This window comes from Mustela erminea, chromosome 1 (genome assembly GCF_009829155.1).
Source record: "Mustela erminea isolate mMusErm1 chromosome 1, mMusErm1.Pri, whole genome shotgun sequence".
In the NCBI taxonomy this organism is placed as follows: domain Eukaryota; kingdom Metazoa; phylum Chordata; class Mammalia; order Carnivora; family Mustelidae; genus Mustela; species Mustela erminea.
The window spans coordinates 177,589,305-177,602,456 of record NC_045614.1 but is presented as its reverse complement, the minus strand read 5'-3'; the positions used below and the strand labels follow the sequence as shown (position 1 = coordinate 177,602,456).

Below are 13,152 nucleotides of genomic sequence, written 5' to 3'. Positions count from 1 at the left end.
TCACAAGGCCTGCAGGAGTTCTGTTATGAGCCAGGGGGGAAGATGGACATTGGAGAACCACTAGCAGTTTCTGTCAGTTTGAACAATTTAACTGAAGATAGATTATTTTAGCAAAATTCTCTCCATCCTTGGAATGCATTTAATTTTAAAATGTGGTTTATTTCAGCTTTATTATCATTAGTATTATTTTTATTTATTTATTTTTTAACTATGGAACACTTCACGAATTTGCATGTCATCCTTACCCTGGGGCCATGCTAATCTTCTCTTATTGATCCAATTTTAGTATATGTGCTCTGAAGGGAGCACTGTTTCAGCTTTATTATTGATCAGTTGGTAACAAATTTTTTTTTTAAAGTTGGAGTTCAACCATGAGCCTTTTAGTGTACTACCAAATGAACATTTTTATAGAAAACAGAAGATGATTAAAATGTGTTCAGACATAGGGTGTGAACATTATGAAAAATGCTTTAATGAAAAAGTCCTTATAATGTTTTTCAAGACTTTACTAGATTGGTATCTGGAACCTCTGTCTCTCCATCTCTCATTTCTCTCTCTCTAATGACACTCCAGCCATGTTGTCATCTTTGATTTTCCTCCCAAGCACCAACAATTCTCTTACCTCTGAGCCTTTAACCTTAATATTCTTCTTCTAAAATTGTCTTTCCCAAAAAATTTCTGCAAGATTTACCCCATTCTCTCCTTTAGCTATTTCTTTAAATGTCACCTACTCAGTAAAACCTACTATAACCTTACTCTTTAAAATTTCAAGTCCATTTCCAACATTTTCCATTCCCTTTCCTGCTTTATTTATTCCACTGTAGTTATCACCACCCAAGATTCTATATATTTGCTTATTTATTTTGTGTATTGACCATCTTCCATAACCAACCAGAATGGATGCTCTCTGAAGGAATTAATTTTTGTTTAGTTTATGCTTGTTTCCCATGGCTGTAATAGCCCCTGGAACATAATACAAGCATCAATAAATATGCAATCACTAAATGAATGATAAATAAATGAATGAGTGATTGAGTAAATTAATTACAAAACTAAAATGGCATTAACTCCAGTAGTCATTTTGGGAAAATGTGATTCATGCATTGACATTTTTTAATATTCTGTCTTTACTTAGGCAATCACATTATGTTTCACACCTTGAAAAGAACTCAATTTATTTTTTATTAGTTTTATGCACCCAAAATATCTAAGAAAAATAAAGTCTTCTGTAGGAAAGAATATTGCATAAAATTATGAATTCTTATCTTGGGTAGAAGGTGTACCCGGGGTTAAAAATATCCAAGCACTGATTTTAATCATCCTAGCTACATTAAAATCTCTTTAAAAGCAATAAAATTATGTTTTTGGAGTATCATTGTAATAGTAAAACTATTATTTATGGTTTTCTTACATAATGAAGGAAATTCTTGAGGCTAATAACAAAGCTCTAAATTTCATGACCTCTTATAGTCTTATTTTTAATGCAGTAAATATGGTTCAAATGAGAATTTCAAACATTAGCATCATTCTGTGTTTAAACATAAGGCATTGGAGTTAGTTATTGGGCAGAACTTATTTTTATATTAAATCATGCCATGCAATGTTCTTCAATATATGTTATCTGAGTGCCAATTAATACCCAAGCTGTAGTTAAGCACCCAAATTAATGTTTCTACTCACCACATGAAGTGATTCTAAAAATCCCTGTGGAGGTAATTGCAAATTTGTTTTAGGTACAAATGTACTGATTCCGTTTTATAGTCAGCAGAGTCAAATCTGAATGTAGCCCAAACAAGGTGTGGTTGAGCAAATTGTTCTGAGCGTAATTGTCCAGAATGCTTCAAAGTGATAATTAGGACGATAACAAATGAATCCCCAAGGGAGGCAATTGTCAGGTAGCATATAATAAAATTGGAACTTTTTCGCAGAACTTAAGGAAGAACTTAGCATATATTTAAAACCACCTCACAAAAATAAAAGTGAAATCGTAGGTTTTTTTTTTTTTTTGGATGTCCATAAACTTATAAACTCCACTACACTTATGTAAATGGGAAAAATTTGATATATACCATCAAATGATATTTTTTCAGAATAAAGATTTTTTTTTATCTTGATAAATAATTAGAGATGCAAATATGCTATTATAGAGTATTTCTCACACAGAAGAGATACTGCTGCTACAGCATACTTGTAAGGAATGTCCTCACCTCCCACCAGCACATACAATCTAGCATGTACCCTTCCAGAGACAGGTGCTAAAATTTCTGGTCTTACAGTGGCAATTCAAGCTAAAGATAATAATAAAATTAATAATAATTACCATAATAAAATTAATATTTACTGAATCCTTAGTCTGTGTCAGACATTTGTGTTAACTAATTTAAATACATAATGTAGTTTTCACACCAATGTTGGGAGATGAAATTGTTGTATTTATTTGACAGATGGGAAAATGAGTCAAAATTAGCCAATAATAGAGCATGGATTAAAATTCAAGTCTGTCTTGTTCTAGAGTTCCTAATCATAAACACCATATAGTTATAGGCTGAGTTGACATCCTTTATTGTCATTAACATTCTGTACTGTGTTTCCAGAATTCTGTTACATACCTCACATTCTCTTACAGGCCAGTAGGGGCCTTCTGTGCCCCGTACTTACTTAAACGGATGGCCCTGTCCATTGATACTTTCTCTTCATCATTCTGTACTTCCTGAACTTGTTAAAGAATCAAGTTACTAAAAGAGTGTCCTTTAAGATGGTCCTTTTATAGCTTGTATATCAGAATGATAAGATGATGAGATCCTATTGGCCTGCTATAATGCTTGAAATGCTTATGTAACTTCTTCTTTGGACATTGGCATATCTAAACACTTGGGAAAATCATATAACTATTGCTCATTCAGTTTTCTTCTCTGTAAAATGGGTATAATATGACATACTTCCATTGCTGTGTTGGCCATTAAATGAGCAGATATATTCCAAGTTCCTGGCATGTGCTAGGGAAGCCTGGGTGGTTCAGATTACTGGGGGGAAAAGGTGGCAATTAATTAGGAATTTTTTTTTTTTTTAAATAGGCACTCAATGAAAAGAACTCTGTTAAAGTTGAGTGTTATTTATAAAGAACAACATTTACACTGGGTCAAGCCCTGTACTAGGTATTGATTCAGTGGTGAATAAAATAGATTTTTTTTTTTTTCTGAATATTTGTGAACAAAGAAGTAGAAAAAGTCAAATTATGACAAAGAAGGACCAGACAAGGGAGTGATGAGGGATAGTGATGGGCTAAAGACCTAATTTGGAGTCCATAGTTGGAGAAATCTCTTGAATAAGGTTATGTTCATGCTGAGACCCAGCCAATGAGAAGGAGGCAAAGCACAATGAGTGTTTAAGGCAATATGCTCAAGCAGGGATAGGAAATTGAAGGGATTCCACATTGAAGGAAGTGAGAAGACAGTAGCAAAGTGCAGGCACTGGCTACCATGGATGGGAATGAGATATATACATAGAGAGAGGATGTGGCCTTGGAGGGGCAGCAGAGGTCACTGAATGGGTGCACAAAGGTGGGAAGAGTCCTGGAACTAACGCTGGGGTCAGAATGGGCAAAACTCCCAATTCTTTTCATATGTTGTGCCTTATGGGGCCATGCTGACCTGTGGCCCAAGGACCATCTGCAGGGGAGGAGCCTGCACTTGTCCAACACCTCAGCGTCACCTACCCACCCCTTTCCCTGTCCCCCTTATTTCCCAGTGAGCCCTGGGCAAGCACTGCTATGGTTGTCTTGCAGACACCAAGAAAAGCTTTGTGAAGTGCACTCTGTTGGAACATTTTTGCCTGACAGGCTGTTGCTGCTTGACGAGCTTATCAGTTCTCGGCCTTGCAGCCCTCCGAGGTTGCCTTGCTCAGTTAGTTTTGCTGGAAAGTCTCTTAAAATGGATCAGTCAGGTCAGTGGAAGGTCATATTTGTAGTCTTTAGTGTTTAAAGGTAAAAGTAAAGAGGCTGATAGCTGGGGAAAGAGCATTTTAGGCTCTGTTTTGAACTGTGTGCTGACCTGGAGGAACTTGCATAATTAAGATAATTAGGCAGAGCCAAATGAAAGGCCCACAGAGCTGATTCTGTCATCCTTCTGACCTCTGCTAGTGACAGAATTTAAAACATTTGTTACTACGTTTTGCCTGAGTAACAAAGTATCATGACCTAGATAAGTACTGTGACTTCTTGTTTATCTTGGGGGGGGGCAGTGGAGAGGAGGGGAAGAGGGAAGGGAAAGAGGAAGGGGGAGTGAGGAAGGAGAGAAAGAGAGAGGGTATAAGAGAGTATACAAAAACAAATCAAAATGATTCAACAAATTACAGATGTGGTTTTGTTTCCTGAGAAGCTCTTGGTCCTTGTTACCTATAACCAAACTGAACACCAGAAATTTGTTTTAAACAAATGACATTAATTAGATATCTAGCTGCCAGACTGTTAAAAAGCAGAGGTACCAATGAAATGGTGCTGACTACTGTGTTTTCAACAACTGATACTGGAAGATTCATCTGGCTGGAAGGGCTATATGGACAGTATCTCTGATCTGAGGCATTATTTCTGTGTCCTTTTCCCAGAGCTTCTAGAAATGTCTTATTTGTATTCAGCCGAGTGGCAGCCTGCTTTGAGAAATCACAGACATTTTTGGTTGCCTCAGGCACACCATACAACATGGGACAGTTTCATGTGCTGCTGTCTCTGGCCACAAGAGGCATAAAGTGCTCAGGACTGCCATTGAGCTGTTTTGCATCATATCCGTTGTGTGGGAGGAGTTACAAAGCTCCTGTGTTTGAATAACCCAGGCAAGTGAGTCAGTCAAAAAAATGGAAATTCTCACAGAAACTCTTCACCGGAGCTTGTGTCTTCACAGAATTCTCTTTCCCTGCGTGATAGTCAGACCTGACAGATGGAAAAATAGCATTGGCTTATCAGAAGGCCTGTGTAAGATAAGGTATGGTGTTTTATAAAAGAGAGCCAGAGGCCTACAGATATTTAAATGGCTACAGAAATTGAAGTACCAGTGACCAAGAGAGCTGACTAAAGGTCACGGAAACTCGCCTTGGAAAAAGGGCAGCGTTAAGTTCTAGGTGTCAATACCGCTGCAGACAACAGAATCGTTACTGCGCTTACACCTGGGACTATTGGTTAATAGTGAAGATAAACAGGATGACTTGCTCGGTATAACTCAAGACATCCTGTCATGTCTTTCGGGCTGTTTGCATTTGTAAAACATCTACTGGCTGCAAGGTACCTTACATTCCTGAAAACAAAAACAACCTGCTTTCCCACACTCTAGATGGTTTTTTTTTTTTCTCTTATTTTTCTGATTTCTCTTCTGTCCTCCTTAAATCGTTATTCCTCCTGCATTCTGCACCTGCATTCCCATCAGCAGTGTATGAGAATTCTAGTTCCTCCACATTATAATCTCTAGCGAAGAAAGGTCTGTGGTTGCCTGATAGGAGGAAAAAAGAGAGATGCGAGATGGGAAAGGAGAGGTGGAGTACACAGGAACACTAGAAAACTTTGGGCATGGTGGATGGATATCCATTACCTTGATTCTGATGATGGTTTTGCAGGTATATACATAAGTCAAAACTTATTATATTTTATGCTTTAAATGTATAGTTTATTGAATATAAATTACACCTCATAAAGTACCTATGGTTATGGGAATGATAATAATAATGTTTCATCTAGTTATCATGAGTATTAAATGAGGTAATACATGTACTAAGCGAAGCCTCGATTTTGTTAAGTGCACAATAAATGACTATTACAACTTTATTGGTCATAAAAGAACTAATCTTGTACTTTATTGTTTTTTAGATATATGGCATCAATTCAGAGTTGGAGAGGAGAGTAATCTTTATTCAAGTATAGTTGACATAGTTATACTTTTAAGGAAAATGCCTGGTATTTCTTGATGCATATGGAGTTCTAAAACATTTCCTTCAATATGAATGAGTACATTTAACCCATCAAAAGGAAAATGTGAAATTAGTGTAAATTTTGCAAACATGATGAATATGGATGTAACTTCCTTGTTCAATCCTCAAATCTGGCCCATAGGTTGGAATCATGGAACATTAACCAGGCTATGAAGCAGTGGCCATAGAACACAGTGAAACTAAGTGGTTTGCTTTGATCTTCCTTAATAGGGAGCTTTGTACTGAATCAGTGCTATTTCATTTAATAACACAATGGGGGAAAAAACACACTATTTTTCTTCACTTAATGTCCTTCTCTTATTGCCTTCTTGTTAAATTTCACTGCCATCCCATGATTCAGAAGACACATGATTAACCTGTTTGACACTCTGGGTTTCCATTTTGAGGAAAAGCATCTTTGGCCTCTATGTTTGCCATGTTGCTTCATTGATAAGAACATATTTCATTTAAAGGAAAAAAGAAAAGAAAAAGAAAAAAGAAGCAGTAGCAACAAAAATCTGAGTATAACTTCTTCTTACCCTCTTCTCAGCAGCTAGATCAGATATGCTACTTTTAATTGAAGTAGATGTGTTGAAAGTAATCAAGATTGCTTTGGTGCAGTGGAGAAAAATACAATTAGACTTCACATGATAGAAATGGAACATCACTAAAGTTGATTTTTGAGAAGAAGAGTTACTGTTTTTTTTTTCTTTAAATTTGTTATTCCAGTTTTTCAATGCTCTGTTACATAGTTAAACTTCTTTATCTCCTTTTTGAGTTTACAAATGAAATAAGGAAAACAGACATAATACACAGAACTTAAACTGACTGCAGTAATGACCACTGAATTTATTAAGAACATTTGCGGTGGTGGTTTCTTAAGGAGTTCGGTTTCTGTAAGAGAACAATAGTTTGTTGTGGGAAAAATGGTATTTTGGATGATAAATATGAGGGCAGTTTTGGGGGGTATCTGCCTGCTGTCAGGGTTGGGTTGGCTAATCTCTATGCCTAGGCAAGATCCTTTTTAATTTAATAATTCCATGAATATATAGTTAACCTAACAGGGTATTTGTTGCTATTGTTATTTTTAATTCTCCAAATATTTGTAGGATAGTCTGTAGGTGTTAACTGCAAGAGTTTTGGCTGCTATGGCCAGAACTGTAAAACTTTGACCTGGTCTGTTTAGTTACCAAGAGATGAATCTAGTCAACACCATACGAGATCATAGGGAGAAGCTATCTGAGCATGGTTACCACACTGGAAATGCAAAAGTATCCTTATCCAGAACAAATGAGATGTCTCTCATATATTATAAATGTAAACTCACCCCAGTAGCTGCTCAGACCAATGGACTAAGGTATTCCTGTGGTGAAGGCACAAGTACTGATTGACAGGACCCATGGGGTAAGGCGCTGATAGGATGTATGATGAATAGAGAGGAGACACAGTGTATTAATTGTATTCTTTAAGTGTGTAGTTTGCCTTTAATGCTTCACTGCTTCAACCAAGCAGAAAGACAATACCAGATGTGGCTATTAAAAAAGTGTGTTAGGTTCCCTGACATGACCAACTTTCAAACTGGTTCTGCCTGAAGAGATACCCAGCATGGGGAAAGTGGTTGGCCATATGACATATTAAGCGATCTTTATTGGCCTCTTTGAGATTGAAACTGAATATAAATGATGGATTTCTATCTTAGTAGTACAGTTTTCATTTGGCATAGGAGTAAGAAAGGCAAAGGGAATTACAGTTCAAGGACAGATATTTTGTGGTACAGTAATTCAGTGTGCAAATTTTACCTCATAAGTTGTAGTGAACAATACTGAGGGATCAAATTACAAATATCTTGCAATGAAGATATTATATTATTATTATGTCATTACCTGTTATCTTTGCTTTTGGGGAAATAGCAGCAATTCTTGGCCTAATATACTTGAGTGCAAGCATATTTTCAGAGGACAATGGAAACAAACATAGGCAAGTAGAACCCACACAGTTTGTATGCATGGGTCTCCCTTACAACTGTAATTTCTTTAGGAAACAAAGAATAGGAAATAACCAGACCAGAACTTTAGTGTACTTTATTATTTCTTTCTTCTGGACTTTTCATATGCTTCTTAGTTAGCCACTCTCTCTAGTGATGATGACTCTTGGTGACACTGAGATTACTTTCAGGTATTCTGTAGTTTCTATACGTTGGAGGATGATGTTGATGATTTCAATCTATTTTTTTCTTGCAGAGGGAGGAAGAGAGATTCTTTAATTTGCCCAAGGGAATAAAGCCAGGTTTTATTGTTTTTAAGTCAGATTTTAATTTGTAGCCCTGTCATGAAGCAGGGATATTTTCTTGCACAGAGTGAAGACGTTTTCTATTTCTTCTAGACCATAAAGTACCATAAGGAAAGATAATAGGTCATTTCATCTTTGTATTCCTAGAGTCTGGCATAGAAGGTATCAGTCTGTGCTTATTGATTAAAAGGAAGGAAGACAGGAAGGATGCTAGTAATTTTATTATTGGCTTCTAAAATCTGTTGGTTACACATTTCTTAAGTGGTTCATAGATCATAAATTTGAGAATTGTGTTCTACTTTTTGTGAAAAAATATAAATAAAATGCCTAAGGGACAAGTCTTTGGACAAGGACAGTTTTATCTCTCTTTTTCCCCATATTCACTGAAAAGGAACTGTGTGTGATAGAACTAAGTGCTTAATCGCCCTGTTATTTGCTTTGGCCGGTGAAATGTGAACAGAAGTGACATGTATCACATCTCCTGAAATTGTACACTTATCCCCTTTTCTTCTGTCTTGGTATCCAATGAGGTTCCCTATGATGGAGCCCAGGTCTCTAAATAAGAGTGACATGGAGCTGTTATTTCACATATCATAGGAGCAACCTATCGTAGATATGTCACAAGGAATAATTCTTTTATTTTAAGTCACTGAACTATATTTTTGGCTACCAATAGAGTTAAGGTTCTAATCACTGCTCTCATTTACCTTATTATTTTTCTGCCATTAATTTTGCAATCATATTTTTATACCTAATACTTTAGGAGTTCTTCTTTAGCAGAGAAGTATTATAAGATACATTTTCTTATAATTTCACAGATAATGCAGACTTTTTGACAGACATGGGGAATAACTTCTCAGCACTATCCCCAAAATTTATAATTCCACTTTTGAAAGATAACCAGTGTCAACATTTGTGTATTTATTTTTGATCCTTATTTCTTTTTTTTTAATTAATTAATTTATTTGACAGAGAGAGAGATCACAAGTAGGCAGAGAGGCAGGCAGAGAGAGAGAGGAGGAAGCAGGCTCCCTGATGAGCAGAGAGCCTGGTATGGGGCTCGATCCCAGGACCCTGAGATCATGACCTGGGCTGAAGGCAGAGGCTTAACCCACTGAGCCAGCAAGGAGCCCTGAACCTTATTTCTAAAAAAAAAAAAAAAAAAAAATACCTTAAATAACTCTCTCTCTATATATATGAAATATATGGATGTATATATATGTTTATATACATGTATACATACATATACTTACTTACATACATATATATACATACTTACACACATACCCATATATTTCATGACATAAAGTAATTTTAAAAATGCATAATGGAAGTCAGTGGAACAAATAGTAACCTGTATTAAATTCCAACTTTAGAAACATTTTTTTTCTTCTTAAGAATACATCAGGTTCCTGTGTTAAATGATAGCTATATCCCATTTTTAGGATGATGATGTGAAATGGCATTCTATTTTATTTTGCAATTTACCCCATTTGGGTTCTTTTACAGTGATGTATCTAGAAAAGAAGAAGTTTTGCTTATAAAGCACTTCGTGTTTGTCAGTGAGCTTTTGCATTTTATCTCATTTATGCCCCCAAGCAAACCTGTGCAATAGAAGCGGCTGGCATTTTCTCTGTTTCATATACATAATATAGGATTTGGCAAGTCTGATAGTTGGCTCTGGGGAAATCTAAGTGAAAGCCCCAGTGCTCTTGTGCTCTTGTACTCATTTTATCCATCCTGACAGTCTAAGATTTTCCTTAAAAGAGGCTAATGATTTTCGCTTGCCTCGGTGGAGAATGATAGGCATGAAAACCAGGATACTATCTCTTCCAGCATTTTGCAAACTGAGACATTGACGGTACATCCCTAACATTCCAGCTGAAAGCCTACTGAGGGTGTGCCTACATCTCATGATACCTCATAAAGTGTGCCTGTGTGATTAGTTTTCCACTATTTAATGAGTCATTTAATGACTCTAAAAATGCCATTTAATGAGTCTAAAAAAATTAGGAGTTATTCTGTATAGCTCAAAGGCTGCAGGATGTAGTGGAAGAGCACTCAATAAAGAATCAGAAGATTTGGTTTCCAGATCCACTGAGCTCCTAACTAATCTCAAGGTAGTCATGTCCTCTGTTTCTGTATCTCATGAAGAGATACAGAATATCTCATGAAGAGATACAGATCTCATAAGAGTAAATGCCTTCCAATTATTTTTTCAGCACACTTACACACACACATAGACACATATATTTAGAAATAGGGCTCAGTGATTGGCTACTTGACAAATGGCATATGTTATCATTTGTAAGTGGGACGGACTTCCATTTTAAAGCCACAGGTAGTTTTTCTATCTCTCTAGTGTTGAAAGATTGAGCTCAAGTATGGGGGAAGACTGCTCCTTTGTTTTGGTAAAAAAAAAAAAAAATCCCTCTATGGCTAAAAGTAAAGCAAAAGTTACATTTTTTTTTTTATTTCCAGCATAACAGTATTCATTATTTTTGCACCACACCCCGTGCTCCATGCAATCCATGCCCTCTATAATACCCACCACCTGGTACCCCAACCTCCCACCCCCCGTCCCTTCAAAACCCTCAGATTGTTTTTCAGAGTCCATAGTCTCTCATGGTTCACCTCCCCTTCCAATTTCCCCCAACTCCCTTCTCCACTCTAAGTCCCCATGTCCTCCATGCTATTTGTTATGCTCCACAAATAAGTGAAACCATATGATAATTGACTCTCTCTGCTTGACTTATTTCACTCAGCATAATCTCTTCCAGTCCCGTCCATGTTGCTACAAAAGTTGGGTATTCATCCTTTCTGATAGTTACATTTTTTAAAAAATGGAAATGGTCACTACTCTGCAATAATAAAATAAATTTTATCTTTATGGGCAGAGTTCAATATCTATGGACTGTTTCTTCTGGGAAGAAATATTTCTTTTCTAAATAGATGTTTAGACTGCATCATCTTGAAGAATTCTTTTTTTTTTAATTTTTTATTTTTTATAAACATATATTTTTATCCCCAGGGTTACAGGTCTGTGAATCGCCAGGTTTACACACTTCACAGCATTCACCAAAGCACATACCCTCCCCAATGTCCATAACCCCACCCCCCTTCTCCCAACCCCCCTCCCCCCAGCAACCATCAGTTTGTTTTGTGAGATTAAGAGTCACTTATGGTTTGTCTTCCTCCCAATCCCATCTTGTTTCATTGATTTTGAAGAATTCTTTTTGAAAGCAGTTTTGGAATAGTGGTTGAGAGAGAAGGTTCTGAAGTCCTACCCAGGCATGAATCACAGATTTCTCGTTTACTGTTTGACTTTGGGCAAGCTATATAACCTGTCTATATCTATAGGTATAATAATGGAACCCATCTCATAGCGTTGTCGGAAGTGGAGACCTAAAGCTGGCAGCCAGGATATGGGGACATATATTCACATCATGTAATTAGACCCTTACAGGGCACAATTTGAGATTCTGCAGTTTATTTTGGACTGTCAAAGTACTCTTTGAGATGGTAGTTAAGAATGAAGTACCCTGGCTAGGGAAACACTATAAGAATGTTAGATTCTGATGAATTGCCCTCATAGCAACTTTAGGCAAAGCCAATCCTTACAGTTTACTGGAAGGAAGAAACATACATTCCAGGGAAGAAGTTTAGCCTAGGGTAGAAATGCATGACCTACAAGCCTTAGAATGAGGTAGCAGAGGATGTTGTTTCCTCTTCCAGGAGTCAGGTAGCTGGGGCTTGGGTTCCAAGGAGGGAGAGACATACTTCTGTGCACTTACCCTAGGGAAGATACATACGGTGACATAGATCACAGGGGGGATGCCACACAGAAAGAAATGCCTAATGGAGGGATAAGGCTGAAGATCTGAGGATGCCACAGTTAGGGCACAGGTTTGAGCTCTCAGCTTTGTAATTCTTCTGTCTTATTACCAAATCTCAGGAAAATCCTTACATGGGTTGTAGCTTGGTTACCAGTCACTCTGGAGAAACAAAGAAGTGCTAGTGTCACTGTGTGAGGGAAAATGTGTTAGAGGGAAGGTAACATCTGTTTGTGGGTCCCCAGTCTCAAGAAAACAGGAGGTGGATTGTGGAAGGGGTAGTAGTGATCCTAAGGCTGACATCCGGCTAATATGATTTGTAAAAAGCAGGGTAAATCTGAAGAACGGCTAAGTATTCCTTAGATATATTTTCAAGAACACTTATAGATTGGAATCTATTAGAATTTTGGAAATCTGGTTGAAGATGAAACTGTCATAGCAAGGCATTAGCATTAAGGCAGTTGGCTTCCTGGAGGAACGTCCTACCTGCTTCCAGTATTTGTCAATGAGCTGCAAGTTATAAAGACATTTAATTTTATCTGCACTTCCTTCTGCCTTTGTTCCCCACATCCCTACCACCACCACCACCTCTGTGATCACCATTAACATCACCATTGGTATAAACCGGCTTCACAAATCTCTAATGAAAAATACAATTTTATGTTTATATTAAATTCTTCCTTTACAAGCACCAGAGTAAATAACAGAAGTTACATCCCTTCAAGAGTGTTCTAGCTGTTTTTGTGATTTTTCACAGAAACCTATGAATAGTCTTAACTTCCCTCAGTTCCTCTGTTCCAGTCTCCTCATTCTGGTCCCTGGGTCACCTCTTCTGCCTTAACTATGGCTGCTCTGTCAGCATAATCATCTCCCGATGCTGAGTTCCGCTGACACTGCCTATCTGGCCTCTGGGAGGAAAAAAGAATTTTTTCTTACTCTCCAAAGCACAAGGAGACCAGGCTGCAACTTTTTATAAGACATTACTAAATGTCACAAGTACAAATTTAAGCTGATGCTTACTTGTGTTTATTAATTTTAGAACTCTCAGACTTCAGATTCAAAATCTGAATTCCCACAT

At 37.1% G+C, this 13,152-nt stretch overlaps 1 non-coding gene across 1 annotated transcript; it reads right to left on the bottom strand.

Moving 5' to 3' along the window:
* Positions 1 to 204: 204 nt before the first annotated feature.
* Positions 205 to 309, bottom strand: LOC116581396. The gene has a single exon (XR_004282051.1). It is a non-coding gene; the product is annotated as a U6 spliceosomal RNA (small nuclear RNA).
* Between the last annotated feature and the right edge of the window lie 12,843 nt (positions 310 to 13,152).